We start from the raw sequence: 13714 nt of genomic DNA, 5'->3' as shown, positions 1-13714 counted from the left end.
GCCCTTAAAAATGGGTACTCCTATTTTCTGAAGGAAGACACCCTGACGGGGAGCTGCTTGCTCTCCTTTCCAAACAGGAAAGGCCTCATCCTGTACGGATTGAAGGGTGGGGGGTCCCTTACTACAGCTTCCTGAACCAAGCTCTCTGGAGAGAGTGGGTCATTTGAAAACCATCCAAGGCAGCATTGTTGTGCCACTGCCATCAGCCAAACCTATTCTGCTATACCTTTTGTCTTCTTACTCAATGACCCGTTCAGACTTCCAGAATGGTACTACTGTGAAGCTTGTGCTAGGATATCATTTACAAATCCTGTGAGTGGTTAAGGCAAGACCTGTGGGTGTGATAAATATATATATTTTTTTTAAATCACAGTACCAGTCAAGTTTGGACACAGCTACTCATCCAGGGGTTTTTCTTTATTTTTTACTATTTTCTACATTATAGAATAATAGTGAAGACATCAAAACTATGAAATAATTCCATGTTATGTAGTAACCAAAGAAAGTGTTAAACAAATCAAAATATATATTTTAGATACTGCAAAAACCATCAAGAGCTATGATGAAATTGGCTCTCATGAGGAAAGCAACAGGAAAGGAAGTGATTTCTTTATTTAACTAGGCAAGTCAGTTAATGAACAAATACTTATTTCCAATGACGAACTACCCCGGCCAAAACCTAACAACGTTGGACCAATTGTGCACCGCCCTATGGGACTCCCAATCACAGCCGTTTGTGATACAGCCTAGAATCGAACCCAGGGTCTGTAGTGAAGCCTCTAGTACTGAGATGCAGTGCATTAGACCGCTGTGCCACTCGGGAGAGTTCTCTGCTCCAGAGGATCAGTTCATTAGAGTTAACTGCACCTCAGGTAGCAGCCCAAATTAATGCTTCAAGTAACAGACATCTCAACATCAACTGTTCAGAGCATGAATCAGACCTTCATGGTTGAATTGTTGCAAAGAAACCACTACTAAATGACACCAATAAGAAGAAGAGACTTGTTCGGGCCAAGAAACACGAGCTATGGACATTAGACCGGTGGAAATCTGTCCTTTGGTCTGATGAGTCCAAATTTGAGATGTGGGAACTCCTTCCAAGACTGTTGGAAAAGCATTCCAGGTGAAACTGGTTGAGCGAAAGAGCGAAAGCTGTCGTCAAGGAAAAGGATGCCTACTTTGAAGAATAGTTTGATTTAACACTTTTTTGGTTACTACATGAATCTATATGTTTTATTTCAGTGTTGTCTTCACTATTCTTCTACAATGTAGAAAATAATAAAAAATAAATTAAAACCCTTGAGTAGGTGTCCAAACTTTTGACTAGTACTGTACACACACACACACACACACACACACACACACACACACACACACACACACACACACACACACACTAGGGGAAGTGTGTACTGTTATTGACAACAGACAGAAAATACTTATTCGATTAGAGCATCAGGAGTTACTGTCTACATAAAGCAGACTCTTCCTTGCGAGTGTATTCATACAGCATTCCATCCCCAGTCCATTGTGTGATATCGGAGTTGGACCGCAGGCAGACAGTAGTAAAATGGAGAATTCATGGCATGTGGACTGGGCCCAGCAGAGCATTTCAAAGCCCTCCTTCCACAAATGCAGTAGGCTTCCTGCACCACCACTATTGACTGTCCTTGTTAGAGCAGGGTTTCCTTCATTTGTGTATGTGCCCTTCGTGGTTGTAGGGTTAGCAACACACACTTGGCTATAAAAGAACCTAAGCAGTAAGCTTGATAATTTACATGTCGTCACGGCAACAGTTGAGCTCATTGTAAGCACGCCAGGGTAGGTCAGAGAGCAAAATACAGCCGTAGCTGCTAGACCATTAAGGACATTGTACTGCATTCCCTAGTCAGCCATGTGTTCAGGGTAGCACTAGTCAGCCATGTGTTCAGGGTAGCACTAGTCAGCCATGTGTTCAGGGTAGCACTAGTCAGCCATGTGTTCAGGGTAGCACTAGTCAGCCATGTGTTCAGGGTAGCACTAGTCAGCCATGTGTTCAGGGTAGCACTAGTCAGCCATCTGTTCAGGGTAGTACTAGTCAAACAACTGTATGTACAGACCGAAGGTCCCAGAGGCATGAATAGCGATGGCATGTTGACTGAGCATTATGTTCCAAACAAAGAACGTAAAAACTATACCACATGCCTCAGTTGTCCAATGAACAACAGACTGTTGACACACTGTACCGCATTGTTTTCATATTTCCATCACAGACCTTTGCCACATGTCGATGGGGGCAGGAATTTATCGGGAGACAATCGCAGCAAAATGTCAAACACGCTTTCTTTCTCCAGGGCCAGTTGCACCTGATTCACGAAGCTGCCGCTGATCAACCAGATCTCAGCAACAGACAATATAGGACAAAATGTCTTGAGGATCATGGAGTTCTTGAGGCTTGGTGCCTTTGTAGGCCTACATGGCTCATATTTCCTTTTTTTGTGCTAACGGTTTCTTTTCCCACAGGGTGGCCTTTATCTGTCTGGGATCAGAAAAATGGTGAGACTGGATTGGCACCCCAGCGCTGCGAGCCACAGGCCAGATTCAGTCATCCCAGAGAGGAACTGGGTGTGCCTACCACTGCCCCTGCCTTGACACTGCTTAGCCCTTACACATGGGACCTATTGTTGCATACTTTCCACATGTTCCACCACTCAGAAATGCTTCACAATGCTAGTCCCAGCATGAGGGCGTGATTGATGGAGGATGGAGAGGACAACCTTTTTTTTATATATATATTTTTATGTAACAAAATGTGGAATAAGTCAAGGGGTCGGAATCCTTTCCGAATGCGCTGTGTGTGTGTGTGTGTGTGAGATATATATATATCTCACACACACACACACACACAGCGCATTCGGAAAGGATTCCGACCCCTTGACTTATTCCACTTTGTTACGTTACAGCCTTACTATAAAATTGTTTTCCCTCAATCTACACACAATACCCCATAATGACAGAGCAAGAACACGTTTAAACATTGTTGCAAATGTATTAAAAAAAAAAACACCACATTTACATAAGTATTCAGACCCTTTACTCAGTGCTTTGTTGAAACACCTTTGGCAGCGATTACAGCATCGAGTCTTCTTGGGTATGATGCTGCAAGCTTGGCACACCTGTATTTGGAGAATTTCTCCCATTCTTGTCTGCAGATCGTCTCAAGCTCTGTCAGGTTGGAGGAGCGTCGCTGCACAGCTATTTTCTGGTTTCTCCAGACATGTTCGATCGGGTTCAAGTCCGGGCTCTGCATGGGCCACTCAAGGACATGGAGACTTTTTCCAAAGCCACTCCTGTGTTGTCTTGGATGTGTGCTTATGTTCGTTGTCCTGTTGGAAGGGGAACCTGCACCCCAGTCTGAGGTCCTGAGTGCTCTGGAGCATGTTTTTAATCAAGGATCTCTCTGTACTTTGCTCTGTTCATCTTTCCCTTGATCCTGACTTGTCTCCCAGTCCCTGCCACTGAAAAACATCCCCACAGCATCATGCTGCCACCACTATGCTTCAGCGTAGGGATGCTGCCAGGTTTCCTCCAGATTGAACTGCCAAGTGTCACATCTTGGTTTCATCAGACCAGATTATCTTGTTTCTCATGGTCTGAGAGTCTTTAGGTGCCTTTTGGCAAACTCCAAGCAGGCTGTCATGTGCCTTTTACTGAGGAGTGGCTTCCGTCTTGCCACTATCATAAAGGCCTGATTGGTGGGGTGCTGTAGAGATGGTTGTCCTTCTGAAAAGGTTCTCCCATCTCCACAGAGGAACTCTGGAGCTCTTTCAGAGTGATCATCGGGTTCTTGGTCACCTCCCTGACCAAGGCCCTTCTCCCCCATGATTGCTCAGTTTGGCCAGGCAGCCAGCTCTAGGGAGAGTCTTGGTGGTTCCAAACTTCTTCCATTTAAGTATCATGGAGGTCACTGTGTTCTTGGGGACCTTCAATACTGGAGAAATGTTTGCTTTCCTTCCCCAGATCTGTGCCTCGACACAATTCTGTCTCGGCGCTCTACGGACAATTCCTTCAACCTTATGGCTTGGTTTTTGCTCTGACATGCACTGTCAACTGTGGGACCTTAGATAGACAGGTGTATGGCTTTCAGATCATGTTCAATCAATTGAATATACCACATGTGGGCTCCAATCAAGTTGTAGAAACATCTCAAGGATGATCGATGGAGAAAGGATGCACCTGAGCTCAATTTCAACTCTCCTAGCGAAGGCTCTGAATACTTATGTCTGATTTTTTTGTTTATACATTTGCAAACATTGCTAGAAACCTTTTTTTTTCACTTTGTTATTATGGGGTATTGTGTGTATATTAAATTAGAATTTTTTTAATGTAACTAATTTTAGAACAAGGCTGTAACGTAACAAAATGTGGAAAAAGTCAAGGGCTCTGACCGAATGCGCTGTATTATAACATTACGAGACTGAATTCAATCAATTGCAGATCTGTCCCAGATCCTAATACATGCATAGTATTATTAGTATTGGATAGAAAACACTCTGGTTTCTAAAACTGTTTGAATGATGTCGGAGTATAACAGAACTCATATTGCAGGCAAAAACCTGAGACAAATCCAACCAGGAAGTGGGACATTTGAGGTTTGTAGTTTTTCAAAGCTTGGCCTACCGAATACACATTGAGATATGGATGAGGTTGCACTTCCTAGGGCTTCAACCGTCTTTTGAGACTTGAATGAGGATTCTACTATAAAGGAGGGGCTCTTTGAGTCAGTGGTCTGGCAGAGTGCCTTGAGGCTCATAACGCGCGCTCCTGACAGAGTTACCTCTCGTTCCAGTGCTTTTCTTCAGACAAAGGAATTCTCCAGTTGGAACATTAGATGTTTTATGTTCAAAACATCCTAACGATTGATTCCATACATCGTTTCACATGTTTCTAAAGGACTGTAACGGAACATTTCAAGGTGTCTGGACGAAGTGCCTGCGCCTCATGAAGATGGATTACTGGGCTGAACACGCTAACAACAAGTGGCTATTTGGACATAAATGTAAAAAAAATCTGTCATTTAGTGTCGAACTGGGATTCCTGGGAGTGCCTTCTGATGAAGATCAAAGGTAAGTGAATATTTATGGTGTTGTTTCTAACTTCTGTTGACTCCAACATGGCGGATATTCCTCTGGCTGTTTTGGGTTCTGAGCGCCGTTCTCAGATTATGCTTTTTCCGTAAAGTTTTTTTTTTTTTAAATCTGACACAGCGGTTGCATTAAGGAGAAGTCTCTTTAATTCTGTGAATAACACTTGTATCTTTTATCAAAGTTTAAGTATTTTTGCAAAATCACCAGATGTTTTGCAATCAAAACATTACTGCACGTAACGCACCAATGTAAACAGATTGTTGGATGTAAATATGCACATTATCGAACAAAACATACATTTATTGTTTAACATGATGTCCTATGAGTGTTATCTGATGAAGATCAAAGGTATCTATATTTCTGCTTTTTGTGACTCCTATCTTTGGCTGGAAAAATGGCTGTGTGTTTTTTTTTACTTGGCTATAACCTAACATAAACAAGCTTATTTTGGTGTTTCTATCCCTCATCATCATCACAGTTCCATTCAGTATTAACCTCCAAAATGAGCTGCTTCTCTGTACAGCGTCTCCACGTCCGGTCCCTCAAGTTTCATTTTGTAACGATTGATGCTCAATATGTTGTGCTTTCACAGTAAAGCTTTTTTTAATTTATTTTATTTTTTTAAATCGGACACTATGGGTACATACATGAAAGATGAACAAGTCCAATAAACAAGATGTTTATGTGGGAAAGTTACATATTTAAAAAAAAAAATTTAAAACATTTTTTAAAAATTCACGTGCTACCTTTTCAGCGGAATGTTGTTGAGGGGTTCCGCTAGCGGAACGCCTGCCCTAGAAAGGTTAAAGGACACATGTAGTTTCGCGTCCATATCCAATGAGAATGTCTGCTAGAAGAACAGCTTACGGGAGGAAGGATTAACACCGCTGATAAAGAGCTAACATTCTGCAATGCGGTGTACCTTTATCTGTAACTGATTCCTTCAGCATTTCCATGTATCGTTCCACACATTTAAATGTTGATGGAAGTCTCTCCATCTGAATAAAGAAAGATACCGTGCTCTGTCATATGCATGATGCCCAGTGTGGCAGTGGAAAGAGTGACTAGCCTGCTGGCAACCACATTTGTGTTGGCAAGGGCTGCATTATTTCAATGTGAACATTGCTTATAACTTAGGCCATTGATTCAACATATCTTACAATGACTCATTGACATAAAAAAACATACAAATTATCCCCTAACATTTTACATGTTCATAATGCACAACAGCAAATATCTATTTGCTCAGTGGTGGCAGTGTACAAAGCCCAAATAACAACCACAAGGTTGTTTCTGTTGACCAAGACACTGATAACGAGGTTTGTGATGAGATAACAACCTGTGTTTCATTGGTCCACAAAGATATTCACAGGTCGGCTCGGGTGATATATTCTTTATACCGTATATACAGGTGTGTTTCAAAATACCGACTGTGTGATTTTCTGTACCGGGGAGGGGGGCATCCCCACCTCACGGGAGGGTGCATGCTACACCACTGCTTGTGACTAACTAGAAGTTAAGTATAAACTATAAGAAATCTAAGATGTATCAAATAAAATGTCATCCAGCTCAGGGTTCCAGCTATACATTTGCTTACTTGCTAGCTAAGTGGCTAGACATCAAGATTCATTTCTTGGTTACAGCAGAGACATACAATCCTCTCCTGGATCAAGATCCCTGTTGCACAAATTGTTTTGTGTGTAAAGATTTTGAATAGTGCCCCTTGTGCGCACTTCTGGTATTACCATATATCTCATTATGGTACAGAAACTGTATGAAAATCTGGATACCGCCCAGCTCTATTCCCAGGCACTACTGCGCTATGCAAGAAAGATATGAACATGGATGGTAATGCAGAAGGTGACTGAGGCTTGACACTGGAGGTGACAGGACGATGATACTTGGTTATTAACTGTAGAATCCTTAGTAGTGTGAAAGGAACAGAAATTCACAACAAATGCAGAGATGTCTCGAATATGTCTGCAGGCTGTGCTGTCTGAAAGGTCATTAACCTAAGGAATGCAAGGCCTTTGGCCCATCGAAACTCATTCAGAAAGAGATACCAGACATTGAACTATCGACAACACATTACTGAATCCACTGGCCTTGTGGCCAGTGTGGTTTCACAAGTGGGCAGCACGTGATGGTCATTTTTTCAGGTGGCCATGCTCAGGTGCAGTAGCAGGCTTAGCGGTGTTTAGAAAAGTGTGGAGCAAACCCATCTCTAGGCCAACAGAGCAATTATCCCACAGGCTGTTGTAATACAATCAGCTGATGTAAATGGACAAATTGCCAGGTTGACTCTACAATGACGCACATACCCAAGGTGCAGGCATTGATGTATTAAATAACTTACCTTGGAGTAATCGGAGGCTGAAAATATAGGCTAGTGAAATACTATATGGACGTATGGTAGAAAATAGCTGAATTTTTTTTTTAAATTGCAAAGAAATTAGCTATTCCTATTGAGAGATTTGGCCATTAAAACAGGATTGATAGCACTTAGATGCGTACATGAGTCGGGCTCACAGTTCGTCATGTTCGTCTGCAACCTCAAGATCGGTGTCACCATCGGTCCACGAGAGGATTCCCTCAAGGACCGGGGTCAAACACATTAAACATACTGCCTGCGAAGCCGGAGGGTGGGTTTAGTAAAAACGTTTAATATTCTTTCAAATGACTACAACCAAATCAAAACTGGGTAGAAATGATAATGGACTTAGATTTATACAGTTTCTTGACCGTGTCCAGTTCGCTAATAAATCACTGAAACTAAAGCTCGACGGTCAGGGAGTATTGAAAAGAGGACTATTGTTTGCAAATTTTGCCAGCGAGGAAACAGCAAATTTTCCAAGCGATCCTCCGTTGAACACTGAATGCAGCCCCCGGGGCAAAATTTGTTCGACACCCCTGGTCTAGGCAAACAGTTAAGACGCTGGTTACTCCTGTGGATCCAGGTTTTAGACCCTGCTCATGGACACGTTGCATCCTATGATAAATACATTTATGTGTCCCGTTCCACATATGTACAAGTGTGTAACCTGTACAAGTGAGGTGAAATGGAAATGTGATTTGGTTTTTCTTCTTCATATCCCACTCCTGAGAGTGGGGTCACAGCATGGGATCAGACATTATTGATGGTGGGTAGGGTTTAGTGCCCTGCTCATGGACAGGTCGACAGATTTGTTTTACCATGGTTTGCTCAGGGATTTGAACTAGCAACCAACGCTCTAACCCTTAAGACTACCTGCCATCCACTTGTGGTCTCTCTCTCTCTCTCTCTCTCTTTTGCATTGACAGTATGACAAGTTGTCAGTGATTAGGCTTTTTGTAAGCCGTCCCAACATTGGATCATTGATATACTCCTCAAAACCATAGAACAACTTCACCAGAATGTTTCAAAACTATGAGAGCTGCTTTTATCTCAGGCATCTGAACGTGTTACTTTTAAAATGGGTCACAATGTTACCATAAAGCCTTTGTTCAACAATGGTCTGTCAGTGTTGTCAGCTGATGATGACCACAAAATTGCATATTATTTGCGTTAAGCTGCCAGTTTGCTCATATACAACAACTAACACGACATTACGTTGTTTGCCCTCCATGTTGTCAGACAGACATATAAATAACTTTTCTAAGGAATCAGATTTATTTTTTTTACAACCGACGAAGGAATTCGACGAAAGGCACATTTCCGACACATCATCATACTGTATCAGCTGTAACCTTTCACATCTCATCAATTGACAGGGTTTAAAATGAACTTTTGCAACTTACCGCAGTGCTGAAAGTTTCTAAAACTTTACTGAGAACTCCTTTGTGGCACGACAATGTTGCGGTTACATTCGCAGTATTATTTGACAGTTGTTCAATGACCCTAAAAGTTCAAAACGTTCTTATAATTCCGAGGAGTTTGACTGCGCCTGGACGAGCCGATGTAGGCCAACTGTAGTGTTTGAGTCTGTCGGTACAGTGGTTTTCATGAATTCCACTGACTGGTGAACGCCGCCCCCTTTCCCCTGCGTCCCTCGTTGAACCTATTTTAATATATATATATTTGCATCGTCTTTTTGTCAGCATCAAAAAGACGATGCAAATAAAGAAAACACAGTTATCGAAGTTTTTTTTTTTTATGTTTAACAGCTAGCGTTGGATTAGAATGCACCACGATTCTTCACGGCATAATGAAATGTAAAACATGCGTCAGCAGGAAGTCATCCTTTGCTTGAGATGCACGAGGCATTTTTTAAAAAGTGGGCTGGCGTGACGAGCAATACTGTAGGCTAGTGTTCGTATTGTCTCAGTCCCTAAATATGCGATGATTGTCATGTTTATTGAAGGTGTAGGCTACATAGGTGTGACAACACGTGTCATGTTCCCCTCGGTCAATGAGATGGTGAATGCACCCAACAAATATCTATATAAATGCACAATCAATCCATTTTTGTTGCTTGTTTCTCTAGTAATCTAGCTTCTTTATCTCACATAATCTCTAAAAGCAATATGGTGTCATGACACATTACATTTTATAGCATATCTATCACTATCAAATGTGTGAGAATTGAACACTGTGTTGGAATTGTTACACCTGCAAGAACTACTACTGTCCATATTGGGCATCTATCCCCGCTCCACCAGTATAAAAGCCATAGATAATCTATGATAACAGCATTGCAATGTCAGACAAATAGCTGCGAGAAATAGCCTACATTAAAGCATGGCTGACTTCCTGCCGGCTGAGTGTGTGAGAGTGATGGATCTTGCAGTCATTCCCTCTCCCCAAGGGATTACAATGTATTGAACAGGTGTGAGAATGGTGTTGAGCCAGTTTCCATTAATCCACACCCACTGCTTGTTTAGTTGTCCCATCTAGTCGTTTTTCAACTGGGGCCGTAGTCTGTCTTCTCCAGGAAGGGGAAAGATATTATCTGAACTGTCTATGTTATCTCTCAATCACCTCAAACAGTTTCTGTTGGAAGGTTGGTTGATTGGCAGCTGCTGTGGGAGAATTGTGATACATCAAATCTGTAAACATGACCTTGCGTTGACCCCTGACAGAACATCACACGACAACAGAATATTTTGAACACATCATAAGAGTGTGTTTTGTGGAAAAGGGGACACTAAAAAAGAGCATTCTATAAAGTTTTGTTCTATCCCAAAAACTGTTTTTACTTCTCATCACAGATATGAAAGGACTGGAAAGATTAGGCAATATGGCAGAAACGTAACCTATCTAAATTGTTTATACCCACACAATCATTTCATATCGGAAATGGGGGAGTCAATAGATTATCTGCATGTGACCCTTGTGGATGTGAAATTGATATAGACACTTCACACTCCCCCTCCTGAATAAAGCATATACTGTTTAGCATATCATGCATACTGCGGATATTATTCTCAGGCAAGAAGGCCTACAGTACCGTCATGTCACTTGAAGGTAAAAGCTGCCCCTTACCACAGATCTATAGCAATGATGTATATAAACCCTGGATTGCATATGCTATGTATTGGCCAATGAGAGGCTTAATAGACATCGGCCACCAAATTGGCACTCCCCAGAAGGGGCAGTATTTCAATGAAATGTTTCAAGGACAAAATCACATGTACAGTACCAGATGAAAAGTTTTGACACATCCACTCATTCAAGGGTTTTTCTTTATTTTTTGCATATTTTCTACATTGTAGAATAATAGTGAAGACATCAAAATGATGAAATAACACATATGTAATCATGAAGTAACCAAAAAAGTGTTCAACAAATCCAAATATATTTCATATTTTAGATTCTTCAAAGTAGCCACCCTTTGCCCCAGATGACAGCTTGGCACACTCTCACCATTCTCTCAACCAGCTTCATGAGTTAGTCACCTGGAATGCATTTCAATTAACAGGTGTGCATTGTTAAAAGTTAATTTGTGGAATTTCTTTCCTTAATGCGTTTATTCCAATCAGTTGTGTTGTGACTAGGTAGGGGTGATATACAGGAGACAGCCTTATTTAGTAAAAGACCAAGTCCATATTATGGCAAGAACAGCTTAAATAAGCAAAGAAAAACGACAGTCCATCATTACTTTAAGAAATTAAGGTCAGTCAAATTTCAAGAACTTTGAACGTTTCTTCAAGTGCAGTCACAAAAACCATCAAACGCTATGATGAAACTGGCTCTCATGAGGAGCGCCACAGGAAAAGAAGACCCAGACTTACCTCTGCTGCAGAGGATACGTTTATTAGAGTTACCAGCCTCAGAAATTGCAGCCCAAATAAATGCTTCACAGAGTTCAAGTAACAGACACATCTCAACATCAACTGTTCAGAGGAGACTGCGTGAATCAGGCCTTCATAGTCGAATTGCTGCAAAGAAACCATGACTAAAGGACACCAATAAGAAGAAGAGACTTGCTTGGGCCAAAAACACGAGCAATGGATATTAGGCTGGTGGAAATCTGTCCTTTGGTCTGATGAGTCCAAATTTGAGATTTGTAGTTCCAACCGCCATGTCTTTGTGAGACGCAGAGTACGTGAACGGATGATCTCCGCATGTGTGGTTCCCACCGTGAAGCATGGAGGAGAGATGTGATGGTGCTTTGCTGGCGACACTGTCTGTGATTTATTTAGAATTCAAAGCACACTTAACCAGCATGGCTACCACAGCATTCTGCAGCGATACGCCATCCCACCTGGTTTGCGTTTAGTGGGACTATTGTTTGTTTTTCAACAGGACAATGACCCTATGCACCTCCAGGCTACGTAAGGGCTATTTGACCAAGGAGAGTGACGGAGTGCTGCATCAGATGACCTGGACTCCACAATCACCCAAACTCAACCCAATTGAGATGGTTTGGGGGTGATTTGGACCGCAGAGTGAAGGAAAAGCAGCCAACAAGTGCTCAGCATATGTGGGAACTCCTTCAAGACTGTTGGAAAAGCATTCCAGGTGAAGCTGGTTGAGAGAATGGCAAGAGTGTGCAAAGCTATCATCAAGGCAAAGGGTGGCTACTTTGAAGAATCTAAAATATAGTTTGATTTAACATTTTTAGCTACTACATGATTCCATATGTGATATTTCATAGTTTTGATGTCTTCACTATCATTCTACAATGTAGAAAATAGTCAAATTAAAGAAAAACCCTTGAATGAGTAGGTGTGTCCAAACTTTCGACTGGTACTGTAAGTATTTCTTTATTTGAGTGGGGACAGTACAACATTTTTTAAATAGAAAATATTAGTAAAAAAATAATTTAGACATGAATAAATGCATATCTATAGCTTCCAGAATTGTAATTTTTTATGTAGTACCAAAATGGCTGTGTGGTTTCAAAACAGCGCCCCTGTTCGTCAAACATATATCATTGATCTACAGTACGATCAGATTACCTTTGCCCCTTACTCTAACCTTAGAGTGAGTGCCTTTAAAAAGCAACAAGAGCGTTCGAAAATGGCCTATGTGGCATCAATGTGAGACAGAAACAGTCATTCTAGTGTGAAAATATACTAGAAATTGTTAATAGGATAATGTTGGTCATAAAGTCACTCTCGTCTAAATGGAGTTTGGAACATCCACGCTTCACCACGGTAAATGAAGGTTGGGTTTTAATTTGAATATGTACATTTGCCCACTAACATGGGGTGAACAGCTGTGGTGATTGCTCTCTATCCAATAGCATAGACAGGTACACAGACCTGCCCAGCAGTCTGACTTTGTTTCCCAAAGACATGTCGCACATTTGTTTACTTGAAAAATACTGCACCAAACACCTTAGTTAATATAAAATTGCGCAACTAAAACATCCTCTGCATTGTTTTGTAAGGTAATTACAGATTTATTGAGTTCTTATATTCATTCTGGGGATTTGGAGGAAGTGAAAAGGGCTAAATAGGCTACAGTGTCAAGTGGGACAAACTTTAACCACACAGGGAATCAGTCAAGAAACACACCAAGACTGAAATCAAATTTTTCTGATAAGCAAAAGAACAACACTTGCCAATCGGCTTGTTCAGTGGCCCTTTAATAAAAACCATTGGGAGGGAGGAAAAAAATATATCTGATCCTGGCCATCTGACCCTAACTGGATGTCTGCTCTAATTGGTTGAACCCACTAGTCAGGAAGCCCACATACATCATCAAATCATTATACACAAGACACACTTTTCCATTTAAATCCGGGATTGTGTAATGCATTGCAACAAGCTCAGATTGCATTACCAAGCAGGAAGTCTAACATCTACAGGTGACCCTATTCTGGAGGTAAACAAACTAAGGGAAGGTCCACGCAAGTCAGGACCTGTCAGGAATCTTCAAATTGCTTGGGGAAAGTATACACAAGCTTAAGTCAAAAGCAATCATGAAGGCATAATGTAATTTCGGCTTGTTATGCATTTGATTATGAAATTTGGGGAGGATTCCAAACTGCGTTTGCCTATTCAGAACAAGTAGGTGATTGTGTTACATACAATAAAATTTAAATTCTATATGGACAATTTTGGATTGCTTTCACTAATAATCGGCACCCAGAACCAAATATGTCTCTAACGAGAGATTACTTCGAGGATATATCCCAGAAGGATATTGATCAACCATATAC

General features: G+C 41.3%; 1 protein-coding gene across 3 annotated transcripts in view; it reads right to left on the bottom strand.

The window, feature by feature from the left end:
• Positions 1 to 9411, bottom strand: part of plekhg3 (pleckstrin homology and RhoGEF domain containing G3) — a 115517-nt gene extending 106106 nt beyond the window's left edge. For 2 of the 3 annotated variants that reach the window (XM_090242553.1, XM_090242554.1), the window contains exon 1: positions 8904 to 9319. The gene's annotated coding sequence lies outside the window, so the exon portion shown is untranslated. Of the gene's footprint in view, positions 1 to 8903 lie in introns of all 3 variants that reach the window. The other variant, XM_036984732.2, reaches the window with a different exon arrangement.
• Positions 9412 to 13714: the final 4303 nt, after the last annotated feature.

This window comes from Oncorhynchus mykiss, chromosome 8 (assembly GCF_057628025.1).
Source record: "Oncorhynchus mykiss isolate SJ-2025 chromosome 8, ASM5762802v1, whole genome shotgun sequence".
NCBI classification, from domain to species: Eukaryota; Metazoa; Chordata; class Actinopteri; order Salmoniformes; family Salmonidae; genus Oncorhynchus; species Oncorhynchus mykiss.
Note: the sequence above shows the minus strand (reverse complement) of the source record. Positions and strands in the feature narration are given on the sequence as shown.